This window comes from Dermacentor andersoni, chromosome 10, assembly GCF_023375885.2.
Source record: "Dermacentor andersoni chromosome 10, qqDerAnde1_hic_scaffold, whole genome shotgun sequence".
NCBI classification, from domain to species: domain Eukaryota; kingdom Metazoa; phylum Arthropoda; class Arachnida; order Ixodida; family Ixodidae; genus Dermacentor; species Dermacentor andersoni.
The window spans coordinates 119,362,530-119,390,519 of NC_092823.1; the positions used below are offsets into that span (position 1 = coordinate 119,362,530).

The window sequence follows — 27,990 nt, forward strand, 5'->3', positions numbered from 1 at the left end:
GACGGCACAAGTTCCTATCTCAATGCATCGAGACGGAGAAATTGTTTTCTCTGTGACTACTACAGCGGTATTGATTGTTGGTTGCAATTTAAAAAAAGGTAAGAAAAGACAATTTAGACTGCTTATTTTTTATTTAGGCCGTCCAGTATTTAATAAGATATGTTCAAGAAGACAAAACTAAAAAAAATATACACTGCTTTTGAGCCCGTAGTTGAGTTATAAGGCCATGATCACTATGTATACACAAGTATTATTGCATCCAAAGCCCATAACATTGATGTAATATGCACTGCTCTCGAACATACAACGAACCTGTTAGTGCGAACTTTGCGAAACCCTAGTAAGTATTGTAAAATATTTCCGTAAGGCCTAAAGTCATATGTAGAAAGTCATACATCAATAGATGTGTTTTACGGAAGTGTGTTATGTGTTTTCGGTGTTCAGTTGCGGATTTGGAAACATTCGGCGTCAAGTGTTCTTTTTTTCCAGAATTACCAATTTTAAACAGCTTTTCAAAAAGTCTGACTGTCTCAATCAAACTTATGCTTCCGGCTATTCCTGCATTTACCCTTCTGCAGCAAATTTTATTCTAATCACCCTGTTGGTTGTTCCATGAGATGACTTCTGTGTTTTACACGTATTTGAAGAGGAACTTTGTAGTTAGCCCCGAGCTAAAGCTTACTTATAAAGCAGTACTTACGTAATATTACTGACTTGACTTTTTTTTTGCGTCGAGTGATTTTACAATTCCCTCTGGGCCCCAGAAAAAGCACTGGCAGGCGTCAGAGAGTAACTAAACAATGTACTATATAACCATCGTCTCTGTGAGTAAATTTTCATTTTGGCCAACGAGGACGTAGGCGTATTGCAGACGTCTTCAAGCATAGACTCGCTATGACACAGTGATAACTGAAGCACCAGCTCGGTGACTAAAACGGTGCGCTACTAAGATCGAGGTTACCGGTTCGATCCCTGCGGTGGCGACCGCAATTTGGTGGGGTGAATATGCAATAACGCTAGTGTACTTCGATTTAGTTGCAGGCTACAGAAGTTTATTGCTTAATCCGCATTTCCAGACTACAGCGTGGCTCACAATAAAATCCTGATTTTGGCACAGAAAATCCACCGAATTTGACAGAATTTACTATGAATTCTTTTCCCACGCTGTGGCGGTCTCTTTTTGATTCTTTACGAGCAAAGCGATGATATCTAGTGTCTTTCCTACACAATGACAGAAAATTGCCCTTCTAGTCTTCCTGTCTTGACGTCAAAAAAATGTAGATGATGCCAGGTCTGTCATTCCGAGACTGCCTCGGTGTCCAAACTAAGATAACTAGAGTTTCACAACCGAATTAAAATTGATTTTCCAGCCACTACGTTTGCCACGCGGAATCTTATAGGAAATAGAAATGTGTGGTAGAGTATTTACAACTTCAAATGAATGCGAGAGTATACTCCTTTAAAAAAGCCTTTGCAGGACAGCGGGCCACATACGTCCTAAATTGTGATATGCGCGCAAACACTTCCCAGCAGCACCGGAACGCACTTTTCTCGTTTTTTTATTTGCTTCGTCCTATCGTAAGGTTTCAGCACTTCATGCGAGAATACTTAGGAAAGTGGGTATTATGTCGAGACTACCGTGTGACGCCTTCCGAATTCGGCTCACGATTGGTCGCGAGGGAAAGCATCTGAAGATACTCGTTAACTTGTTCGTCTTTCCCGCATTTAGACTGGTACATTTACCGTGCAGTAAGACCCCCTTCCTCCAAACCCCCATTTTTTTATCTTGACGCCCCAGTAGCTTGTTCGCAAAACTCAACATTGCCATTGCAAGTGCAAAACGTTGCACGTAGAGAAAGGCGCCGATTCCTTTAGCGTTGGACGTATGAATCGCGCACGATGTTTTTTTGTCATGGGTAGTGTTTGCTGTACCACTTTGTCCCTCGTGTATTTCCCCCATTGTCACGGGGCATGTTCTGAGAAATAATTTTCTTTCGATACCCTATGGGGCCAGTCGTACATGTTTGCCTCGCCTTTTGAAGGACCATTTAGTCTCAGTGGGACAAATACGTCCGGCATTGAAAAAATGACGGCTTGTTGTAGGGAAGCGAAATTCAATGTAATTTGTGTCCAAGCACCTCCTCTACGCATGCCACACAAAAATTACGCACACACACACACACACACACACACATAAATATATATATATATATATATATATATATATATATATATATATATATATATATATATATATATATATATATATATATAAATGCCATTGAAGGGTTGAATTGACAACGCCGATTTGTTCGCACGCAGCAAATGGCAAATACGGCAAAGCCGCGACAAACGAAGACAAACTGCGTTCAGATCTGGGACGACCGTCCCAGCGGCGGCTCGGAGCATATCCATACAGAGGCGATGAAGACAAATTGCTCGTTTGCCGCTGAAGCGATGTACGCGATCAGACTCGCGAGCGAGCGTTGGCGATCGATCCCGATCCGGGACGCCTTCGGCACGATCGGATACGTGTCCTTCCGGTTGACAGCGTCGCCGAGCCTTCTATACGCGCTTGGCGTGTCAGCTCACTCGTCGTGTTCGGCGCCTCGCAGGGCTCGCGGACGGTGCGCGACACGCCCCCTCTCGGGCGGAAGAGGCTGGACGAGTCGGAAGTGATCGCCACACGTCGTGCGCTTGTTTTTGACAAAACCACGCTACAGCGAGGGGGGGTAGGGGACGGGGAGGGGAGAGGGAGTTGCAGGCACGCGTTTTTTTAAAGCAAGAAGGACACGTGGGCGTTCCTGCAGCTCCAAACAGAATATCGGGACGCGTCTCGTGTGGAGAAAGAACAGCGTTTACGTCCTAGCTGCACGCGTGCAAATTCTGCGTCCGCGACCGAGAGACGTCGAGTCTGCCAGCGCGAGTAGGCGACGATCACTGCACGTCATGGATAATGCGAAAGCTCATACGCGTTTTACGGGATGTTTAATTCCTTCCAATTTCTTTTGTCCTTCATTCCGTGATGGTGTGAACTAGGGCGAATTTGTTATTCATGGAGCACTTGTAAAAACGCGTTACAAAGGGAACACAGGCAAGGAAAGGGGTACAAGACGGCGCTCTGTTTGCTTACTTGGTTATGTACCGTTCACAGGGCGCCTTTCCACGTTTGCACTCATTCCTTCATACTCTTACTATTTTTTCTTCTTTGACTCTATAGGTTTTCTTTCCTTTGTCTTTCTTTCCTCGTTTCTTATGATCGTTTTTCTTCTTCTTCTGTTATTTGACATTTACTTACTCTTTATTTATTTTGCAGACCTGAAAGGTGGCCTCTAAAGCCTTACAAGAGCTGCTTGAAAGCTATGGAACCAGTGTTCTCTTGCACATGCAATGAAGATCGCAAATGCCATTCTTTTTAGGCAAGGCCTTGATGGGGCCATCTGGTAGGTCAAATGCACGATAGTTCCGATTGCGCAGAGTTTAGGAGCTGTTTTGTCCCATAATTATTTTGCACCGTACGCAACGACTGCGGAATCCTTGAGAGTGTGTGCTCACGGTATGTCGAATTACGAGGAAGCGTCAGGCAATAGGCGGCGATCACCTTCGGCGGAAGCGAGTGAAACGTCGGAACGTTAAAATCTCCAATGACTATCAGCCCGTTGCCCTCGCTCAGCTCACCTCTCGTATTAGCTTGTCTAGATCCTTTAGGTGGTCCTTTGTAGCTGTACACGTTTACCACAAAGAGGCTTTGCTGTTTTTTCTTGGGTACGATTTCGACGAGGGTGCGTTTGATGCGGTGTTGAATGCCGAGTCGTTGAGCATTGATGGCCTTCTTGGTCAGGACTGCTGTCCTCGTTTTACCGTCGGTGACGTGAGTGAGGTAACCATTGACCTTGAAGTCTTCAGCTTCGGTTTCTTGAAAGGCTATGATATTTGGGTCAAACTGCGTGCAGAATTGTACAAGGTTGCTTCTCTTACTTCGGATAGAATTACAGTTCTATTGCCAAATTTTGAGCCGTGAGTGTTGCTTGTAGTCATCTTTCTCTTTAGTTAGCCTCGCCATCTTGTTTGCTTAGGGTCTGCATTATCTTGGCTTCTCTCGCAGGGTACTTAGGTTTCTTGCGAGCGTTATCTCTTTATTCTAGCATGTGGATGCGTTGACTGAAACTTTCTCCCGATTGTGTCATTTTAGTCTGTAGAGCCTGAATCTGGTTCTCTATTTAAAGCCCACTCCGTATCATCTGTGTTACCGTGGTTTGCATAACCTGCGTTACTGTGGACAACCGCATGATCGAACACCTCGAAGACAACGGACACGTCCCAAACACCATGTTCGGATTTAGAGCTCACCTGTCCACGCAATACGTACCTAGTATTCTTCATTCCATCGCTCTTTGTGCGGTCTTTAACTTGTTCTCAAGCTTCTTTGTCAGCCTCCAAGCCTCTGCGCCGCATGTGAGCACCGATAAAATGCATTAATTGTATACTTTCCTTTTCAATGATAACGGTAAGCTCCCATTCAGGAGCTCCCGATGTCTGCCGTATGCGATCCAACCCATTTTTATTCTTCTGTGAATTTCCTTCTCTTGGTCCGGGTTCCCTGTGATTAGTTGACCTAGGTAAACGTACTCCTCCACAGATTCTAGAGGCTGACTTGCCATCTTGAACTCTTGTTCCCTTGCCAGGTGATTTGTCATTATCTTTGTCTTCTGCATATTAACCTTCAGTCCCACTCTTACACTCTCCCTGTTAAGGTCGTCAATCATTTGTTGCAAGTCGTCTGCATTGTTGCTCAATGTCATCGGCAAACCGAAGGTTGTTGAGGTATTCGCCGTCAATCTTTACTCCTAAGCCTTCCCAGTTTAATAGCTTGAATACTTCTTCTAAGCACGCAGTGAATAGCATTGGAGATATTGTGTCTCCTTGTCTGACCCCTTTCTTTATAGGTATCTTCCTACTTTTCTTGTGTAGAAATAAGGTGGCTGTGACATCTCTGTAGACATTTTCTAGTGTATTTACGTAAGCGGTCTGTACTCCTTGGTTATGCAATGCCTCTATGACTGCTGGTATCTCTACTGAATCAAATGCTTTTTCGCAATCTATGAAAGCCATATAAAGAGGTTTATTGTACTCTGCGGATTTCTCGATAACCTGGTTAATGACATGGGTGTGATCCATTGTAGAGTAACCTTTCCTGAAGCCAGCCTGCTCCCTTGGTTGACTAAATTCCAGTGTTGTCCTTATTCTATTGGAGATAATGTTGGTAAACATTTTATATAATACAGGGAGTAAGCTAATGGGCCTATAATTTTTTAGTTCTTTAACGTCGCCCTTCTTGTGGATTAGTATAATGTTTGCATTCTTCCAGTTTTCTGGGACCCTTGCAGTCGATAGACACTTCGTATAGAGATCCGCCAGTTTTCTAGCATTATGGCTCCTCCATCTTTGATCAAATCGACTGTTATTCTACCCTCTCCTGCCGCTTTTCCCCGTTTCATGCCTTGCAAGGCCTTTCTGACCTCATCTCTAGTTATAGGAGGAGTTTCTGTATACTGTTCATTATTGTTTTGAATAGAGCGCTCCTGAGTCGTCTGGGTACTGTAAAGGTCAGTATAGAATTCTTCCGCTGCTTTTACTATATCTTTGAGATTGCTAATGATATTACCCTGCTCATCTTTTAGTCCATACATATTTGTTTGTCCTATGCCAAGTTTTCTTCTCACTAATTTCAGGCTGCGTCCATTTTTTACGGATTCTTCAGTCTTTCTCACGTTATAGTTTCGAATATGACTTATTTTCGCCTTGTTGATCAGTTTTGACAGTTCCGCGAATTCTACATTATCTCTTGAGCTGGACACTTTGATTCTTTGTCATTTCTTTCTTAGGTCCTTTGTTACTTGAGAGAGCTTGCCTACTGGTTGCCTTGGTGCCTTGCCTCCTACTTCAATTGCTGCCTCTGAAGCCAGCCTCCTTACGGTTTCATTCATGACCTCTGTCATCCTCATCATCTCTCTGTTCTAAGACTGAATATTTGCTTGCAAGTACCAGCCTAAATTTGTCCGCTTTTACCCTTACTGCCTCTAAGTTTACCTGCTTTTTTCTTGACCAATTTTACTCTTCCTCAGTTTAAATTGAGGTGGATCCTGGCCCTCACTAACATATGGTCGCTACATTTTACCCTAGCTATTGCTTGAACATCCTGCACTATGCTGGGATCGGCAGAAAGTATGAAATCAATTTCATTTCTCGTTTCACCATTAGGGCTTTTCCAGGTCCATTTTCTGTTGCTACGTTTCTTGAAGAAAGTGTTGATTATTCTCAGCTTATTCCTTTATGCGAATTCTACTAGCACCTCACCTCTCGCGTTCCTAGAATTGACACCGTAGTTGCCGATTGCCTGTTCACCCGCCTGATTCTTCCCCACTTTTGCATTGAAGTCCCCCAATACTACTGTATACTCTGTTTTCACTTTTCTCATCGCTAATTCAACATCTTCATAAAACTGATCTACTTCCTCGGCTACCTATCTATCTCGGCTACCATGTCGGCTACCAAGATCTACTACCTATCTCGGCTACCAAGTCGAGGATGAGAGGCACCTACCTCAGCGTACCCCACACGAGATCAGAGACAAGCTACACATAAGTACCACTCCCCGAAACACGCATACCGAGTACGACACGAAAAAGAGACAGGCGAGAATACAGGCGCTCAAGCACATACTCGAACGCACCATCAGCAAAGAAGAAAATGTGAGATACACGGACACAGCTGCGTACAGAACAAACGACCGATTTGCAGTCAGCGTGGTCGACGAGAAGGGCGCACAAATTGCAGCCACATCCATACGTGCCAAGAACCCGAGCACAGTGGAAGGGCTGGGCTTAGCCCTGGCCATCGCAACGTGCAAGACCCTCGTTACCCTCGTGACGCACTCGCAAGAAGCATGCTGAAGGTATATAAACGGAAGGATCGGAAAGGCAGCACTTCAGGTTTTGAACGACACTGAGATAGAGGCAGCACAAATCCTCTGGACGCCGGGGCACGAGTCTCTCGCGCAGAACCAGGCGGCGCACGCCGCGGCTCGAGATCATGCACGCCGAGCCATCTCCGACACGCAGAGAACACGGACCAACGACTGTGACGAGGATGATGATCGGATATTCAAGTAGTACTCGGATATCTTGGCGCACTACAGGAAGCAGAGGCGTCGCTACCCGCCCGCGCATAAGACGATGAGTAGGGAACAAGCGGTAACCTGGAGAAGACTCCAGGCTGGAACCTACCCGCATGGAACACTGCTGCACGCCATGTATCCGGGCACCTATGGGCGAGACAGCAAGTTCTTCCCGCCTGACACGCCCAACACCTTGCGCCATATGGTGCTGGGGTGCAGGAATAATCGAGAAGTACCACCGTCATGATCACCACCAGGCGATAACATGCAGAAAGAAGTGGATTCAGACGAACAATTGGACGACCACTGGGAGGCTCTGCTGGGGACGAAAGACCCTGACAACCAGCTACGGTTGGTGAACAGGGCTCGGGCGGCAGCATCGAGCCATGGCTACCTGAACTGAAGAGGCCACCCAACTTTGGGCTCAAGAAGCTCGGTCTAACAATAAAGTTATTTCCCTCTCTCTCTCTCTCTCTCTCTATGGTGGCCCATGGCATTATACGTTGTCGAAATCTCCTTCATCATGTACAATTTTCAACACCGCAAGAGTATACCAAGCAGGATTACGGGTTTTCTGCACGGCTGTGTTGCAATACTTTCCTATCGCGGGACTCCAAAAGAAGTAATAAGTATTCCGCCTGTACTTACACATTTTAAAGTTCATTTCCTTCGTTTTCTTTACGCATACGTAGCAAGTCATTTTGTATGATTAACTCCCTTTTGATTGGGTAGATAATCATTTTCTTTGAATAACTGCCTTTACACACGCCTCCTCGTTTTCTGTTTCTCTATTTGCTTTTATTTCTCTATCTCACGTTTTGTTGCGATAACAATTATATGAACACTCCAGGCATATTTGTGTCGTTGTCGTCGCCGTGATGTTCTCTACAAATGTTCTCTACTTGAGCACTGACACCGGCTTTAGTGATGTAGCTGTTGTATGTGCCTCAATACGTGTAAGCATTGAGGCAGCAAGGCGATTTGGAGGGAACATGATGTCGTGCACCTCATCAAGGCGCCATTTTTCAATGCCACCCTTCGTTATATTTGAGGCGCACCCACGCGTTGACTCTTCAAACGTATCTTGATTCGCGTCATCGTTCTCGAAGAAGTGGCAAAAGAAAAGACAAGTTTTTTTTTACTTAACCATAATTTCGCGTGCCGACGCCTTTGAGCGTAGAACGTGATACCTAAAAATTGTACTTTTGTAGGCTCTAGGTTATCAGAGAGTCATTTGATGAGCACCATCTTGTTTCAAGGTCGCGCTATTCTTTCATCTAGCTGTCGGGCTCCTCGCCCTCGCGCTCTCCCGCCATTTACTTTTCATTATAGACTTAGTGCGATCAGGCGGCATTTCCAAGTAGCCAGACTAATCACTAGCGCCCCCATATTCTGCAATCTATCGTTGTGTTATTTTACGTCACATGGCTTAGGCCAGCATATGCATGAATAGGGATTTAATCCACGGTATATAATTTCCCATACGGTAGTGATAATAAATTTGGTGACACACAAAGAAAACCTACGTTTATTTTTTTTTTCTATTTTGTACCTAGTCCATAAAGGTCTAAAACTTTTTTAGAGGGATAACTGTGCTTTATGTAGGAGGACAATTATAGGCGCAGGAGAGGGCAATAAAAGGAACAAAGCGGCCTTGAAACTCCTTTATCTAGGTAGCTTATGCTGTGCATGCTTGTTCTTCTGGTGTTTTGAGATTCCGTAACATACAGCACGTTTATGGTCAAGCTAAACTGTACCATTATATCGACAACTTTTTCCGCACTGAATTTGACTCCACCACCATGAAACAAAAGCCATATAGCCAGCCTCATCTCAACGTCGGTAGCGATTGCTGTAAGCCTTTTCCCACACAATTTTCTTGATAAAGATTTTGTTCCACCTTCCCTCATCTCGCCGACCGAGAGATACAAAAACCAATGGCACCAAACTTAATCTTCCCGTAATCGATCGATGCTGAGTGCATGCTCCTTAATATCATTTCAGAATTTCTCGCTTTTTTTCAGACAGCAGCTTACAACATTCTTGTCCGGCCTTCTTACACCAATCAGTTAGCAGCGCTGGTTTAAGCACGACAAGACAGGAAGAAATAAATGAATCGACAACTGCAATCAATGGCGTATGCTTCGCAGGAGTATGTCGCACATAAATTAAGAAAGGGTGACATTGAGAAACAAAAAAAGATGCACCACAAGTTATAAGATGGGGCCAAACCAGCACTTGTGCTTTCGCATTGACAAGCACGGCTTTATGTAATTTTCGTCAGCGAACTTAAAAACTACTTGTCCAAGTAGCACCGATGGTGTGGTCATACGGCCTACTGAATTATTCCCAAGCGTTTTGACTGTTTTCTTTTTACAAACACGTAATTTTAGAATCCATAAACACTTCTCCAACGTCGTTTGCCTCTGTTTAAGTTGATCCAAAGAACTCTCAAATCGCACTTCGGAGAGAATTCGACCTCTCACTCAATAAACACACGAGTGCTTCTCAGCCTAAGCAAGTCGCCGCGTTTATGGGCAAAGAAAGAAAGACAAACAAGTCTATGCCGGGGAGTTGAAGTGTGTAAAGTCTGCGCACGAAATACGACGCTAAAGGCACGGCACCAGGCCGTTCTGTACGGCCATTCTCCAAGAACGTGCCGGGTTATGAAGAGCACCGTGGAATGCGTGGCGGCAGTTTCTTCCGGCTGGCGTAAGCACCGCCTCTATCGTGCGCGCTGGAGTTTAAAGAAAGCAGATGTATTACGCACCAGAAGAGCGCTATGCACAACAGTGCTAATGCTGTTCCAAGCGCGCGCTCCAAGAAAAGGCATTTTAGCCATGCATCTACTACGAATCTTTTTTTTGTGTGTGTGTCTGTGTGCATGCGTTTTCTTGGCTTCGTTGCCTTTCACGCCGTCTTTGCCGCCAAGAAATATCGCCGCGTTTAGCCTGAGCCTTGTGAGGATAGCGATGTCGTTATAGAAAGTAAAAAGGAAAAAAAGACACACAAAGGAGACAACACCTCGTTTGGAACACTAATGATTAGTCGTAGTATAGCCGCCGGCTTTCTACTCTCAGGCATTGTTGTCGGTCAAAGCTTGTGTTTGGTATTTAGGGCAGGATTGACTTTTTATACGCGAATTTCCAGAACTTCCAAGCCTCTAAATGGACGTCGTCTTCTTACTCTTCCGGCAGTTAAAGGACACGTGCCGATTTTACTACCATGTGCGCTAATGAAACGAGGGGTTAACGCATAACGTTAACGGAAGCAGTTTTTAGGGGGCTTAGCGCAGCGACCCGAATATTTAGGATGTACTAAAAAAAAGAAAACAAGGAAGGATCGCAAAGGGCAGATGGAGCCGGCGTTTCTTTTTTGTTTCATTGCTTATCATCGCTTTTTTTCCATGGTATCTGTCAAAGGTGTTTATTGTGTTCATCGGCATCGTGCTTCCTCGGCCGAAGCAGTCACACGAAAAATGGCACTTCAGCCCGAGGGCGAAGCATTAAAAGTGATAGGAATTTTTAGAGTTTCGCTGAAGGCGGCTCGGAACGGTGAAGTGGGGGAGCCCCTATAGGCTTTGATGTTTCGCTGCCACGCTCGATGTCGTGGGTTCTATTGCCGAGGCGCAGGCCACGTTTCAATGTGGGGGAAATGTACAAGAAGAAAAAAAAAGAAAGAAACGCTCGTGTACTTAGGTTTAGGAGTATGTAAAAAAAAAGAAAAACCAGGTGGTCAAAATTAATGTGCAGTGTACCACTACGGCGTGCCTCGGAATGGGATTGCGGTTCTCGCACGTAAAGGCTCACAATTTGTTTCATTCAAAAAAAAAAAATGCGAATAACTTTACGGGTGCGTGGGGCTCCTTGCTTGCACCGAGAATGAACCTATATGGTTTCTGCCCAATTTTTCTGTTTTTTTCTTTTTTTTTTGTTTATACCGATCATCGAGGCGCAAGAACGCCGTCGGTGCCAGCCATTGTCGTTCGGTCTCGCTAGATGATGCATGCGTGTCTTTAACGCAGCGAGGGCTCGAGGGCCTCCGCAGACTCGGATTGGCTGCAACAGCAGCGAAGCGAAGTGGACGCCCCGTCAAACGCTACGCTCAATCGCCTCTTCCGCTGCCGGCGTGAGCGATGCGCGAACGGCTCCATAAGCACGCTAACGTTCCGAGTAAGCTACTGTACGTAACCACTGCCCTGAGCACTAAGGGCAGCAGACGTGAGGGTGAGGGTGGCGTTATCGAACAATGGACCGGGCGATAGCTAAGGCCGACGGTTTCCCGTCGGTCTCGGCTCGCGCACCTTCGATGTACAACTAAGGAACTTACATGCAAGCGAAGCGCGGTTTTGTAGGGGTACTTGTCACCGCCAGCTATATTGGGCGGGTTAAACTTACCGACAAGTTATAGGATGTGGGACGTAAAATGGTGAAAGGCCAGCCGACAGACCACGGTTCCCGCAGCCCTTGGTGACGTGAAATTAATTAGCGTTTTCTAATAAACTCTGGCCTCAGCAGCCAGAGACATATAGCGTGTCTGAGCGCAGTACATGGTACGTCTATGGTTTAGTTAAGCAGGCTAGTAAGCGCAGTCTTTATAACCGCACACTTCGGAAGATGTACTTTTTATGTTACGTACAAGTGGAAGGCAACAGCAATGCTGAATGCTGCTCACATTCTTAGCGTCAGATAATGCTGCTACGATCACGCCCCCGTGCCTTATAACTTGTTGCTTTAAACGTGTCGCGCGACATGCACCAGAAAAAAAAAAGTAAGTTTGGTACGTTAAAATGAAATAAGAGGCCAACTAGTATATTAAAGATGCGTGCAGGTTTCATGTGTGCATTGGTATAAAACTAAATTAAAGAAATTTAATAGATGGCGTGCCGGCATGCGTACATCAGAGCGTGACAAAAAAGAAAGGTGGAATGCACCGCGACTTCGAGGGAGATCGGGGACCAAAATGGCTACTCAACAAATTTGGCGGTAATTAGCGGTCAAAATTTTTTGCTGTTGTCACCACACTGAAACAGCGCTTCGCTTGCATGTAGACCGCGCTTGCATGTAGGCTCTCTAGGTGGGACGCCACTGCAACGCCATTGACCGCGCTTATCAAGCCAGCATTGTGAGACGCCTGGTAACAGTAGTGGCGCTGTTTCTACTGAAAATCAGGGAGTTGCCGCGCGCGCGCCGTGGGGCCGACATTTTGCACCCGCACGTACGTGAAACGCCAGCGGAGGAGTCCAAGCGGAACGACAAAGCTAGCTTAAGGGGTACGGGCTTCGCAATGTGGGAAAAATTGGCAAACCGATTGTTTTCTGCCGAAAACATTTCAGAAAGAAGAAAGACCGGTGTCAACCTTGCAGAATAACAGCTCAATTTTCAGCGAAACTGCGTTTTTGTGTGTGCGTGCGTGTGCGTGTGCGTGTGCGTGTGCGTGTGTGCGTGCGTGTGTGCGTGTGTGCGTGTGTGCGTGCGTGTGTGTGTGTGTGTGTGTGTGTGTGTGTGTGTGTGTGTGTGTGTGTGTGTGTGTGTGTGTGTGTGTGTGTGTGTGTGTGTGTGTGTGTGTGTGTGTGTGTGTGTGTGTGTGTGTGTGTGTGTGTGTGTGTGTGTGTGTGTGTGTGTGTGTGTGTGTGTGTGTGTGTGTGTGTGTGTGTGTGTGTGTGTGTGTGTGTGTGTGTGTGTGTGTGTGTGTGTGTGTGTGTGTGTGTGTGTGTGTGTGTGTGTGTGTGTGTGTGTGTGTGTGAGTGTGTGTGGTTTTAATTAAAATATCAGTTGCCTGTAAATAAATCACACCATTTAAGATGTTGCCCCTATATGTCTGGTCCTTTCGAAAACTTGCCAGAATATACCCGTCGTGTACACTTGGGAAAAAAACTTATAATGCAATAATCATACCACAGAATTTTACGGTGTGAGTATATTGCATATAATAGTTACTTAGTTTCACTACATTTGATCTTGTTGGCTTTTGCTGTTTACCCAGGGCAGCCGGTTAAATACTGCATTGCTCATAAAACGCAGTCACAAAGGCCCGGATAGCTTGCATACGTAATGTACCGCTGAGGCCATAATTTGCCTTTCCCCCCGCCTTCTTGACCTTCCTCTAATCGTAAACAAACATAAACAATGTGCCTTTTATATCATCCAGGGCATGATGAAAACCTGCTACGAACTTCATATGATGCTGAAACAAAACAAAAGCAAGAAAGCTAGTGGCACGACACTTTTTTGTAGTTATTCGTGCTTAAGCAGGGTTCACTAATTATTTGGAACGCTTCTAGTCAGGCGACGACAGTTATAGTTCTGCCGCGCGTTGCACTGAACATGACCCGCCTTTCCAGCAAACGTAAAATTTTCAAATAGAGTTACCACAGGTTATTTCGAAACATAGCTGATAACAGCCAATATGACACTTCCGGACACTTTCTTAAATTTATTGCACAGGCAGTACTTATTACATACGCATTCACCCTTGCAAACAGATGTGCCACAGCCTTTTCTCAGTTTCCGCTAAATATGAACTCGGTGGAATTTTTTTTCTCCAAGGAAAACTGGATGAATTCTGCGCACTTGTAGGACACCCATAACACTGCGGAGCACTTGCATAGGGAATTGAGTGCAAAAACTGCATCAAACCCACCAACTTTGAATGTTGCCTACATATCGCCCATTACCTGGCTCTTACTTATACAAAACAGAAACAAGTTACCTCACTCAGTTCACCGAGAACAGCGGGTGAAGTTCGTATTACGAATTGAAACGGCGAGAAAACGTGAGTTCAATCATTATTTGTAATGCTGTTGATTAGTCCCCTAACGTTAAAATTTCGGAGTACATCCGGAGACATGATTGCTACTTCAACCAAATATAAGTACCGTAGTTCGCGTAGTTCGCCAAGGATAACGGGAAAGAGCAACAACATGCAGTGCATGAGGCATAAAAATTGGGGAAGGCGAGTATTCATTTACTATTTACAAAGCACGTATTTGCGCTAGACACTTCAATCGTTTGACACACGACACTATATAATGACTCCCATTTCAATTAAGTATAATATCTCTGCCCTATGCAGGCCCCCTCACAGAAGAGGAAAAACTTTTTAAGCGTTTCGTATAAAACTCAGACGGTCCGCAAACGAAGCCTTTACAGTTTTTATATAGACCTAATTTAGCACAGACATTTCAAAATTTTCCTTTCTATCGTCTTAAACAATCCGCACATTTATTGAAAGCATAGACTACGTAAGTGGCTTGATTTTTTTATATAACCGCGAAAACTGGCATATAATGTTTCCACGTGCTTCAGGTAGCATTAATCACTTCGCTCTAAAATTAGCGGCGTATCCATGCTGCGACATTTCGCGACGTTTGTGGTTAATAATCTCACCTACTTATGATGAACTTGTATTGGTTGCAAATGTTGCACTACTTATGGGTCAGTAACCGTGGTACATGCCCAGTAGAAAATACTCAGCGCTAGCAAACGAGCCGGAATGTTATTTGAAGTCTTGAAAAAAAGAACATAAAAACAGGAAAAGACTGCACTGCCCTAAGCACAAAAGGGGTGTGCGTATGCCCCCCTACTTGAGCCACGGGGAACGAGAACTGGCACGCTTCCTAGTTCCAAGGGACCCATGTTCACTTGAAAAATGTTCATCGAATAGCGGCAATACTCAGTGGCACATTGACAGTGACGCAAGTTGGCGTCCAGGACATTCATGGAATAGCGGCACATACTAAGTGGCACATTGTCAGTGACATAAGTTGGTGTCCAGGACATTTGAATAGAGGCACTACTCGGTGACACATTGTCAGTGACTCAAGTTGGCGTCCAGGACATTCAGTTAATAGCGGCACATAACCAGTGGAACATTGTCAGGAACGCCAGTTAGCGTCTAATACATTCATTGAATAGCGGCAAATACTCAGTGGAACATTGTAAGTGGTGCCAATTAGAGTCCAATACATTCAATTAATAGCGGCTCATACTCAGTGGAACATTATCGGTGGCGACAATTGGCATCCAGGACATTCATTGGATAGGGGCACATACTCAGTGGAACATTGTCAGTGACGCAAGTTGGTATCCAGGACATTAATTGAACAGTGGCACATACTAAGGGGCACATTGTCAGTGACGCAAATTGGCGTCCAGGACATTCATCGAATAGCGGCACATAACCAATGGAAAACTGTCAGTGACGCAAGTTGGCGTTCAGGACATTCATTGAATATCGGCACATAACCAGTGGAAAACTGTCAGCGACGCAAGTTGGCGTCCAGGACATTCATTGAATAGCGGCACATATCCAGTGGAAAACTGTCAGTGACGCAAATTGGCGTCCAGGACATTCATTGAATAGCGGCACATAACCAGTGGAAAACTGTCAGTGACGCAAGTTGGCGTCCAGGACATTCATTGAATAGCGGCAGATACTCATTGGAACATAGTCAGTGATGCCAGTTGGTGTCCAGGACATTCATTGAATAGCGGCGCATACTCGGTGGCACATTGTCAGGAACGCCAGTTAGCGTCCAATACATTCATTTAATAGCGGCACATACTTAGTGGCACATTGTCAAGAACGCCAGTTAGCGTCTAATACATTCATTTATTAGCGGCACATACTCAGTGGAACATTTTAAGTGGCACCAATTAGCGTCCAATACATTCATTGATTAGTGGCACATACTCAGTGGAACATTGTAAGTGGCGCCAATTAGCGTCCAATACATTTTTTGAATAGCGACACATACTCAGTGGAACATTGTCATTGGCACCAGTTGGCATCCAGGACATTCGTTGGATAGAGGTACATACTCAGTGGAACATTGTCAGTGACGCAAGTTGGCGTCCAGGACATTCATAGAATAGCGGCACATAACCAGTGGAAAACTGTGAGTGACGCAAGTTGGCGTCCAGGACATTCATTCAATAGCGGCACATAACCAGTGGAACATTGTCAGGAACGCCAGTTAGCGTTCAATACATTCATTGAATAGTGGCACATACTCAGTGGAACATTGTCAGTGGCACCAGTAGGCATCCATGACATTCATTAAATAGCAGCACATACTCTTTGGAAAATAGTTAGAGATGCAAGTTGGTGTCCAGGACATTCATTGAATAACGGCACATGCTCAGTGGAACATAACCAGTGACGCATGTTGGTGTCCAGGACATCCATTGAATAGCGGCACGTACTCAGTGGCGCATTGACAGTGACGCAAGTTGGCGTCCGGGATATTAATTGAATAGCGGCACATAGCCAGTAGCGCATATATCCACTTACGCAAGCTAGCAAAAAGAGGTATCAGAGTGTAAGCGTTGAATGTGATTCACACTCTTCTATGAAATTGGTGTGCTTAAGACACACCTAGGACCCGACATCACCCACTCAGCGTAACGGAATGGACAGACAGACAAGAAAAACCGAGTTTACAGCACTTAACTGCAGTCTGCCTAAAATGGGAAAAAAGGAAGCGCTAGCATAGTGAATACGTTGGTCTGCTCCTCACGCATACAAAGGTCACTGAGGCTAGTGTATTTAGCAATGCATTGTTGCTTCGTGAACCTGCAAAGCACCAGGTCCATAAGTCTCGGGAAATCCTCTAAGATCCGACTAGTTTTACGCAGTCCGAAAAAGGTCGCGCTTGATCCCGTAGTAATGACAATGGTACAAGACCAGTTGAATTGTCCATTCTTAGTTTAATGACTCACGGATGGGCGTGTATCGGCCATTCCAATAAGGAATGAGTAGGCTTTCGTAAAGGTTATCCTTACTAAAAGTGTGGCAGCAAGTTCGTACCACAGAATAGAGCAATGAATGCCAAAAAAATAAAAGAGCATGCAGCTGGCGATCGCACGCATGGAGCAAGCAGAAGAAAACCGTGTAATAAACACAAAACGGAGATGAGTTCGGCGCTTTCATGTTTACCTACGGTACCAGCCACACTTGCTGCTGATCCATTCACCTGTCCGCGGCCGGTGCTGTTTTGCCACCTGATCCCCTTGAGCCACGCAAGCCTCGTTGATTGCGTTAGACATGATCGGATATCCTCAACCGAAGATAAATTCCTTCATCGTGAACCCATGGCGTTTTGCTCCGTATCGACCCATTTACGGAGTGTTGGCATTGAGCTTCCCACAAGAATCACTAGAGGGAATCACGGCGCTGTGATCATTCAGCTACCGTGGGAATGATGTTTAGTACAAAGATTTGCGTTCCCTAAGTTGCTTGTGGATCCAAATATTTTTGTGACTTTACTTACCAAGCTGTATTTGCCTTTATTGACCTAAATTGTCGGGCGAAAGGCGGCGTCAAAATCTTAGCCCCACTGGTGAGGCCCTCGGTATAAACAGGTACATATCTTGTATATTCGTTGGCTGGTTACATGCGGTGGAAGCGATTGCACGAACCGCAAACACGTCATACAGGTGTTGTTTTGGACACTGTCTATATTGTCACTGTCTAGGAGTGATAATCGATCGAGACCTTTCCTGGAGTGCTCATATCTCCTACCTAAAAAGGAAATTAGTCATGATAACCCACGTGCTCAGATTTCTTGCGGGAAAGTCATGGGGTGCGTCTGTGAGTGCGATGCTCCAACTCTATAACGCACTGTTCCTTGGTCTGCTGCGCTATAGCTTACCTGTACTGGGTGAGACCGGCAAGACCAACCTCCGTGCCCTCCAATCTGTACAAGCTCAAGCTCTGCGAATTTGCCTTGGTCTTCCCAGATGTGCGTCCACGGCAGCAACAATAGCCATCGCGCATGACCACCCCATCAACACGTATCTTCAAGTCGACACCTTAAGGATGCATATCAGGCACTTCGCCCGACTTCCATCGCATCATCTCGCCTCCCTTCCTGCCGCTCGACCTCGTTCAGCGTTTAGCAAGATTATTGCCGCCAACCATGGAACTTTACCGTCGAACTTCACGCCTGCAGCACGACCATCTCAACCGCTGTGGTGCCTCCATCCACTCCAGGCTCTTCTTGTTATTCCCGGTATCAAAAGGAAAACGGAGATGTCAACTTTCGCCCTCAAACAAACCGTGCTTTCAGTGCTACATGAACAGCACAGAGGACGCATCCACGTTTACACAGACGGTTCTGTATCCTCTAATAGTTCAGCTGGAACAGTGGTGATTCCCGCAGAGTGCGTCACCCTCAAGTTCAAGACATCTCACATTACATCATCGACAGCTGCAGAACTCGCAGCTATCCGTGCTGCTCTGGAGTTTATTGTTCACAAATCATCACATTCATGGTCCATCTTATGTGACTCAAAGGCAGCTCTTCAGTGTCTGATGTCCCCTTTCAACCATGGACCAAATGAGCAACTAGTCGCAGACATCCGACTACTCCACCATCACGCAATCAACAAGGGACACAACATCATCTACCAGTGGATACCGGGTCACTGTGGAATTTCAGGAAATGACAGTGCGGATGACGCTGCCCGGTCGGCCCAGATTACACCCATACCGCTGTCAAGAACAGATGCAGCCACAAGTCTTCGCTCCCTCGCCCGCGAGCTTACACAGAATCTGTGGAACACCAGTGAATTCACGAACGCGCGTCTCCACAAATTGGATCCACGTCTGCAACTCCGCCTACCACCAGGGTTGCCACGAGCGGAAGCGACACTTCTGTGCCGCCTGTGGCTCGGCGTGGCATTCACAAACTCCTATTCATTCCGCATTGGAATGGCCGACAGCCCTACTTGTGACACCTGCGGCTGCGAGGAGACGATTGAACACCTCCTTTGTGACTGTCCCCGTTACGCAGTGCGAAGAAAAGTGCTCGTGACCGCTCTCGCAAAACTAGACAATCGCCCCTTTACAGAGGAAAAAGCTCTAGGACACTGGTCCAGACGGGCTTCGGCACTCAAGGCCTTAAGGGCTTTGTTGAAGTTTTTAAGGACATGCGAATTGTGCGACCGCCTCTGAACGTTGTAGCGCGTAGTTTCGCGTTACTGTGTGAATTTTCTTTCTTTTTCCATTTTTTTCCTCTTCTTCTTCTTTCTCCTTTTATTCCCTTTACCCCTTTCCCCAGCACAGGATAGCCAGCCGGTACTTACACTGGCTAACCTCCCTGTCTTTCCTCTCCTTTGTCTCCTCCTTCTCCTTCTCTGTCTATATTATTTTCCAAAATGAAGGAGGCAATAAGACAATGCACACATGCCTAATCGTTATGAATTGCTGTATTTATATACCTTTTATTTGCAAAAATGAGCAAGTTGCAAAGACACAGCTATTTGTCAGTTACATCCGTCAGTCAGTCAGTGCTATCTATCTATCTATCTATCTATCTATCTATCTATCTATCTATCTATCTATCTATCTATCTATCTATCTATCTATCTATCTATCTATCTATCTATCTATCTATCTATCTATCTATCTATCTATCTATCTATCTATCTATCTATCTATCTATCTATCTATCTCTTTTGAAATATCTGTATTGGCCGCTCGCTCGATTGGTCATCCGCCTGTCCATATATCTCTATATATTTAACCTACCTAAGATACCCCAAGCCGTCATACATGTATGGTTCAAGGATTTCTTAAATTCCATGGGTTATTATTTATTTATTCATTTTTTTATTTACTTCAAATACTGCTAACCCCCACGATAGGCGGTGTTGCAGTAGAACTTCTACAAACGATATCGGAAAGAGAAATACCTGATAAGAAAGCCTACGTCACTTTTAAAGAAGCGAAAAGAAATAAACAAGTAAAATGCAGTCCATCTAAGGAATCCTGTCGCAGTGAACGAAGCTGCTTCTGCACCGTAAGCAACGTAATCCTGGCCTGTAAGAACCAACCAAGATTGACGGTCTTCATACTTCCTTCCCGTGGAGCTTAATAACCTGTGCTATTTCAAGCAACCTTTCTGACTCCATCCGAGTCGCGCCTACAATGACAAGCACAAAGACAGGATGGAGGGGGGACGGACACTGGCAGAGCTCCTGGCGGAAGCACTACACGAAGTAGGGAGGACTCATCGCTTTCACAGTCGCCCAGGTTGAGCGCTCAATGCTTCCGCCGTGCTCTGCTCATTACAGACATTGCTTCGGCGCTACACAAAACTTGCTCAAGACTCAGAAGCTCCGCAAAACAGGGAAAACGCCGAAGAGTTGCTAGCTCAATTAGTGAGCATTTCCAGTGTTCCCTTAGGTTCGAGCTTTACGATAGTCGAATGGTCACTAAGAAACTCGCAACGTCTGCAGCCCTTTTCCCGGTGCCATCATGTGGGATAAAAAACTAATATAAACAGGGTGAGCCCCGCTTCCCTTGACATCATCAGATGATGTATCCTGCAATATGACACTGACTTGCGATTCGCTACAGTAAGATAATGTTGTGCTTCAAGAATTTCATCTCGGCAGACGTTCAATAAGCATTTTAAGTGATTCCTGAAGTTTACGAAGCACTTGCTCGTGCTTATTATGTTCGCCAAGTCCTCGCTACTTCTGCTTCGTCATTCTAAAGTCGTAAAATAAAAAGAACACTCAATTACGCCCTGCACGATTTACTACTTTCGTGTATCGCTTTTGACAGAGTGTTTCTTAGTTTTTCAGCGTAAAGGCTCTCCAAAATTGGTTCGAAGGGGTCGATTGCCAGAACCGCATGTAGCTATATAGCATGTAGCACCATGGCTTATATCTTTGAAACCGTACAAAGCACGCACCTTACTTTGGTATCGTTGCGTAGAGAAAAAGAAGTGATTATTCGAACATGCATGCGTCGCATGAGCAGATGGCGCCGTCATCACGCCAAGCATGATGCAATCGGATCTAAATTTAGTCTCGCGCGAGGCGTTCACATAGGCGTAGCTCGTCAGTTGTGTTGTAGAACTTATGCCTCCAATCCCGAACAACCCAACTTCTTTCCTCATTTGACGTAGAGTATTCAATATTTCCGGGCTTGAGCGTTTTGGAACATGCTTTCAATTTCCTGCGGATTCCTCGCTTTGAATGAGCTATTTCTCTGTTTATGTATAAAATGTTCTGCTTTCTTCTTTTGTTTGATTTAGGAATGAAGTGTTCAATGCAATGTGCCACCACAGGCTAAAAGTGTTCCCGCAAGCTGTTCATATTAGCTTAGTATTGGTATATTGTAGTGAACTCATCAAAGGAATGGTCAAGATTGTCTAGTATGCTAACATCATCAGCGGCATGGAAATTCAATATATGCTTCGGTAAATCCTTATCCAATGAGGGGAGACAGGTTAAACGGAAGCCTAACAATCTTATGATCAACTAAACCTTCATCAACTTCGTATTCATTTATATAGCTTCTTAGAGAATTAGAAACAAAGAAAAGATTTTGAATGGAAGATCTTGATGCACGAAACCACGTATAATTATGTAGTATTTGAACACGATTGTAACAGAATATTATTTCTAATAAGTGCTCACGGAGTGCACCGTTTGTTTCACGAGCTGAATATGAATTCCAATCAATATACGCGAGGTTGGAATCACCCAAAAGCACAATATTGTCGCCCTGTTTAAAATTAGAAGTCATCACTTTACGGAGATGAAGAATTTGCTCTGTCGTCGTATTTGGTGCCCCGTATGCGCCTACAATAAGGACACTGCAATTACTTAACTTTGTTTTCATCCAAACGCTTTCGCTATCACCTGGAACTGCTATAATATGAAGGTTATATTTTGTTTATTCAAGATATTCACGCCTCCACCTCTTCTTCGTCGGTCTTTCCTAACTATACAATACCCCGTGGGAGCAACTCTACATCAGACATACAGAGCCATATCTCCTTAATCACGATAAGATCGGGTTCACAATACAAAATTATCGACTCTTGTGCTTCTTCCTTATTCAACACGCTTCTTGCGTTTACGTTAATTGTTTTGAAACATCAACGTTTTTTCTGTTCGTGTCAGTCAGTGATTGTTCTTGGTTCGCTGCCACACTTGTATTTTTCGTTACTTTCCTCGTTCCGGGCATAGAGAACGTTATTCACTTTTAATTTATTAAAAATAAGCTTAATTTTACCGCCTTTCTTACTTTTCTTCTACAGCTGAGTTCCGCAACTTTTTCCTTATTACCGCAACTCTCTAAGCACCTGAGCTTTCTAATGCATGAATATGTTACACGTAACTTGTGCCTAAATTCAGAGATAAGCTAGTACCACGAAGTTGGACAGGACCAAGGTGGTCTTGTGCTTGCCGTTGCTTGGAGAAGGTCAGACTAACTTTTGTTTTTCTGTCTAATTATATAATTTGACAGTGTTGTTTAATTAACTTCTCAAATATTATAAGCAGAGAAAAATTGCAAACCAGAAAATTTGCAGGCCATCATGTGAAATTCCTCCTGCATCTTTCTGTTGCTGAATACGCGCTACATAAATGTTTTTTTCCAAGTATGAAAGAAGCCTACAAAAGCGCGGCAAAAATGTCGCGCGACCAGTCACGTCATACTTTCTCGAGTGTTACAGGCTTTTTTTAAAGCTTGGAAGAAACATTTACGTAGTACGTACTCAGCAACAGAAATATGCATAGGGAATTTTTCATGATGGCCCACAATTTTCTGATTGAGAATACCGGTCTGATTTTATTAGCTCAAAAGAAATATTCACTAACAATGACTTATGCAGTTAGGCAAAACGCAGAACATAGGCTCACTTGCTCCAAGCGTCTGCAAACAACATTACCTTTATTCTGTCAAGCTACGTGGCACTCGCATAATTTTTTTTTTGGCACAAGTTACGTCAGACACCGTGCACATAACTTGTACATGTGACTACTGCACTTATGCACTCTAGTGCCCATACTTCATCTACAGCACGTACAAGACGTTTCCCGTGCCCCACTGCGGCTGCGACCGTTATAACGCCTACCCGATTTTTTGGTTGGCGTTTCTTCTTTCTGTTTTCTCTCTTTTATGAACAAGCATTTTCTTAAAAAACAGTGTATCGCTAAACAGTAAAAGAGAGATCATTATTATGTATCCGCATTCTAGGCTCTGAGTGATTGAGAAAATGTTCATTTCGAATCAGAACGATTCGCGTCCGGCGAGTTAGCGGGCTGGGCCACGTGCCGAGTTTACGGCCAAGAGTTCTTGCCTCTCGGCGGCTTCCTTGGCCCGCTGGACTGCCCAAAATTGGTCTTCCAGGTTCGAGCTGAGCAGCGAGGCCTGCCATCACGCACCGAGGCTGTCGGTGGAAGTATCTCTCTCAATGTCTCGTGTATTGGTCCCTGGCATTCGCATAGCGTATGTTCTAGCGTGGCTCTGGTGCCACACACTTTGCACCTATCGGTTGTGTATATTTCTGGACAAATAGCTTGCACTGGTGTGGGACTCTAGTATGATTAGGTTTGTAGTTGTCGCTACTGGACAGCTTGCGATCTATTGAGTTGTGAATGGGGTGGTAGATAAGTGCATCTTTGCATCTTGTAATGGTTGGTGACGTCGTTGAACCTGGTCATTCTGTCTTCCCATTCCCATACCTCGGAGGGCCCTGTCGAGGGGCCTACGTTCGCCGCAGTTCGGAAAGGGAGTCGTCGAGCTACGTTGTGCAGCGCCACCTTGGAGTTGTCCTATCCCGTTGAGTCGGGGCTGTGGGCGCCCAAATAGTCCAAATGCGTCAGAATCCATAGATGCGTCCAAGATGCGTCCAAATCCATAGGATTTGGACGCATCTGTCTGTCTTTGTTTTTTTGCCTTTTTTGAGTATGTATAGCGCCTCAGCTGAGATCCGGCCGTTCGCGAAGTTGTTTACTGCCGTCTGGGAATCGCTGATTATGTAGTATGCGTTAGTTTGTGCTATGGCTAACGCTATAGCCGCTTGCTCCGCTGTTTCGATGCGTGTCGTGTTTACAGTGAAGCTTGCGCTGCTTTGTCTGTTGGGGTTAAGTACTGCTGCGACAAAGCGACGTTTGTGTTTGTAGCATGCAGCGTCTACAAATACCACGACCTTGTCTCTTCCACAATTCTTCGTCATGTTCTTTGTCCTGCTTCTTCTTCTGCGCTCGTGGTGTGTACGGTGCATATTCTTTGGTAGTGGGGGTACCGTGAGTTCGGCCCTTATTTCCTCGGGTATGGCCCGTTGGTCTCCATGCTGTGTGTGATAGCGGATGCCTAGTTTATCTAGGATGTGTCTTCCCGCCATGTTCTTGAGAGGCGTTCGCGTTGGCCAACACGTTGCACTTCTATTAGCTCGTCTAGCGTATTGTGCACTCCCGCTCTAGGAGTTTCTCCGTGCTCGTGCTTAGCATGAGTCCAATGACTTGTTCATATACCTTCTTAATCAGGCCGTCTCGCTTCTTTTCAGCCGCGCATCCTCTGTGGTGTGCTGGCGGTGATTCTCTTGATGAATCGCGTCGTCTGAGAAATTTTGGCTTCGAGTTTGCGAATGGTTTCTCCATTGGTGCCCTTGGCTTTTATGATCATTCTCAACATCCTTGTCTTCTCGATTCTGGGCACGGGTTGCCCCTCTTGGGTCTTGAGTTGTTTGTCTGTGTAGGTTTGCGTGATGTGCTTCTTGGGAGGTCTCGCCTTTAGTTTTGGTTTGTATAGCAACAGCTCAAATTTTTCGGCCGCGCATGTAGGACCGGTGCTTTTTAGGTATTTTCTTCACTGCTTCGACTGCTTCGAATAGTCTCTGTTGAATCAATCCCTGTACCCTGCAGAACTTTATTATAATGAAACGTGGTAGTTTTATAAACGAAATTTCTTATCCTATAAGAGACAAGTAAAAGAAAAAGGTTTTCGGGGAGGAACAAGAAATAGAACAGACGCAATAAGACAAACTAAACCCCGTGAGATGAACAGGGTCATCCGACGCCCGGACACAAAATTGACCTACGGAGCTCTTTCTCGTACAAGACCCTACAGACTGGCTCATTTACAATGCTAATGTAATTCTTTTGGTGTTTGTGCGCATCGAGTATGAATTTATGCGAATTGCTCCTGAGGAAAAAAAGTCGCCTCCACTCGTGCACTTTGTGAACTTGCGTTGAATTCCTGCTGAAATATGAGTTACGTTTTTTTTTCTTCCGCCGCGGTATGCTTGATTATACTTCTGCTATTTCTTGTTATGTTGTGCAAGGCGCTGAAGAAGATCTCTCTCACACAACTTTCGCAAAATCACGGCTTATACTCCCTCCGCCGTCGTTTTACACAACGGGCACGCCTATGTAAACGCATTTTCGCAGGCCCAATGTTTTTTTTTCTTGTTTTCTTTTTCTAGTGCGGGCGTTTGGCTATACGATAACCTGACGACTGGGCATACAAAAACTTGTTTATTTTTTTCTGTAAGGGTCAACATTATTCACTTTATTTCTATATTATACCTTCAGCGCCGAAGTACTAGAAAGAGGGGAGGTGCAGAGGTGCAGCGAAACCCAGTTATTTAAAAAAAAACGCTGTTCGTGCGCTAAGTATTGTACGATATATGATGCAATTTGATATGTGCAAAAGCGCGTATAAGGAACCTTCATTAAGTTTTATGATTTACGGCGCAAATTGTAGGTACCAAGGGTTCGGCACGTGCAATGTCGAGTTCACTTTAAGGGGTTTATTTTTTTCCTGAATATCGCTAAGCTTTGCGAGTAATCTGCTGTACCTGCAGGTTCGTTATTAACCGGTTTCACTGTACATGAAATTACAAGGTACAATGATGAAAAAAAGCACGTACCCCGACGAAATGCAATAAATCCGTAAAAGGGATACACAAAGAAGTAGAACGCGGCAGATATCAGGAAATGTTTTAACGATTAGGTAAGCGTCGGGCTTAAATCGCATATCCGTAGCAAATTCAGGAAGACGATTCCACTCTTCAGCTGTTCTTGACTCTACCTGATTTATTTCCTGATACTGGAAATGTCGGCAACTTTCGCTGCCCGATTTCTCGCACTATATGCCTGGCTAACGAAAGCATATAAACTAAATGAAGAAATGGGCCAATAAGACCATCCGTACACACATACGTCCATTGACGAGCAATTACCGTCATATTCCCGTCCCACCTCAGCCCCTTAACTCACTCCGAGCCCCTAAACTTTTCGCCGGCAGTACAAACGCGCGCTTATCCCATCGTGTCTCTGCTCCCTCCCCCCTCACCTTACTAGGGCGGAGGAAGATCGGCTTAGGAGGCTTCAGGCTGGGGTGGCCCTTACACCGGCTGTGATCTCAACGCGGAACAGGTTGCATTTACCAACGGGTGCTACGTGTCCACACTTCTCCGTCCCATTGATGGAGGCAGATGCGTACCATCTGATATGGACGTGTCCAGGCTTACAATCAGAACATGATGCTTTCGTCCTTCCTTTCCTTTCGCCTCTCTCTGTTTTCTTTTTTTTATTTTTTGCGCTAGAAAGCATCATGTTAAGCAAGCACCAACTCGCCCAAGAAGCAGTCATCCTCACAATAGGAGCGCTCGCGTATCCAACTGCAAGCCAGCCTCCACTTCAGTGCCACAGCCAGCTATCACCACTGTACACGTAACAGATTTCACAAAACACTTCTTCAATCCATGCACAACACAGGCCTCACAGCACACATGTAATGCGCATATGCCCATAAAGAATTATGCTTTAAGGGCTAACCTTTTTCGCAACAAAAAATTACCGTCAGCGCGCTTGAATAGTATAGCAGTATGGTGGGCGTGACAAGAGATTTGGTGTTGCGTGCACCTAAGTGTGCAGCCGAAGAACAGAAGCTGTTGGAGAAAACAGGGGAATAAACAAACTAATTATTAGCAGCATTCTTAGGAACACTTGCGCAAAAAGCAGCGAAATGTTGAGTCCGTTCAAGTTTTTGAAATACAGGGTGTTCTTACATGGAAGAGCTTCGGAATGGGAGAGGGCGCGCTCCCTCTCCGCTTTGCTCCCTTTCGCGCGGCCGAGATTGAGCCACGTCGGCACCCCGCGTATGCACATGCAGCATAGGGCACGCGGCGACGGTGTTATCACCCTTGGACTTTATAGTAAACATCACGGCGACGGCGACGCAACAGCAGAAATGCGCCTTGGGTGTCCATGTAGTTTCTATAGCAATAAAATTGGCAAGCCCATGTATAATAGATCACACGTAGGCGTGAAGGGCTGCATGTCTATAGACCGTTTCATTCTGATCGGATACCAATCATTCTTATTAGAACACACTTCCTTCAATGTCCTTTCTTAGTTCCCACTGTTTAACCTCATATGTTGGCCCTTGCAGACACCTCATACAATCAGAAAAAAGTGATAATTAAGGTATCCATCATCCGTGATTGCCATGTCTCACGCACCTAAATAATAACCTGAAACATTCAATTCTATATCTATAAATTAATTATAGACGCCTACTCTTTAGCAGTCACCCCCAAAGATCATCAAACAAAACAAAGAAAGTCATGTGACAGAATGCCGCTAATATATGCGTCCGCCAAACCTCGCATGGGTTCTGCCTATTGTTGTTGACCGTGCTCTTGTTATAGGATATGCATCATATCCGACGCGTACGCAATCGAGCATTGCGGATGGCGTCATCTCTATTTGTCGAGAGCCAGATGGCTAGCGTTGCCCTCGCCTGCACACTGGAATCAAGCACAAACTACAAGAAGTTAAGGAAAAAAAAAGAAACAGTTACTGTGGCAGAATTTTTACCTCTTTTCGCGGTGCCTGCGCAAAAAGGTCATCGATCAAGGATTAGCTTCGTGCCTTTGGACCTTGCCGCGCTGACATCGGACCTCTACTCTGCCCTCTGCAACACTATCGGCATCACTGCCCACGCCGGCACTTGACCCGCGACTGACGTGCGCAAACAGAGCCTCAAGGTTGCGCTCC

The 27,990-nt window shown here is 45.2% G+C and overlaps 1 protein-coding gene across 1 annotated transcript in view; it reads left to right on the forward strand.

Annotated features, from left to right (window-relative positions):
* LOC126543659 (potassium channel subfamily K member 12-like) overlaps positions 1 to 27,990 on the forward strand; it is a 99,429-nt gene that overhangs the window by 15,102 nt on the left and 56,337 nt on the right. The window lies entirely within an intron of this gene.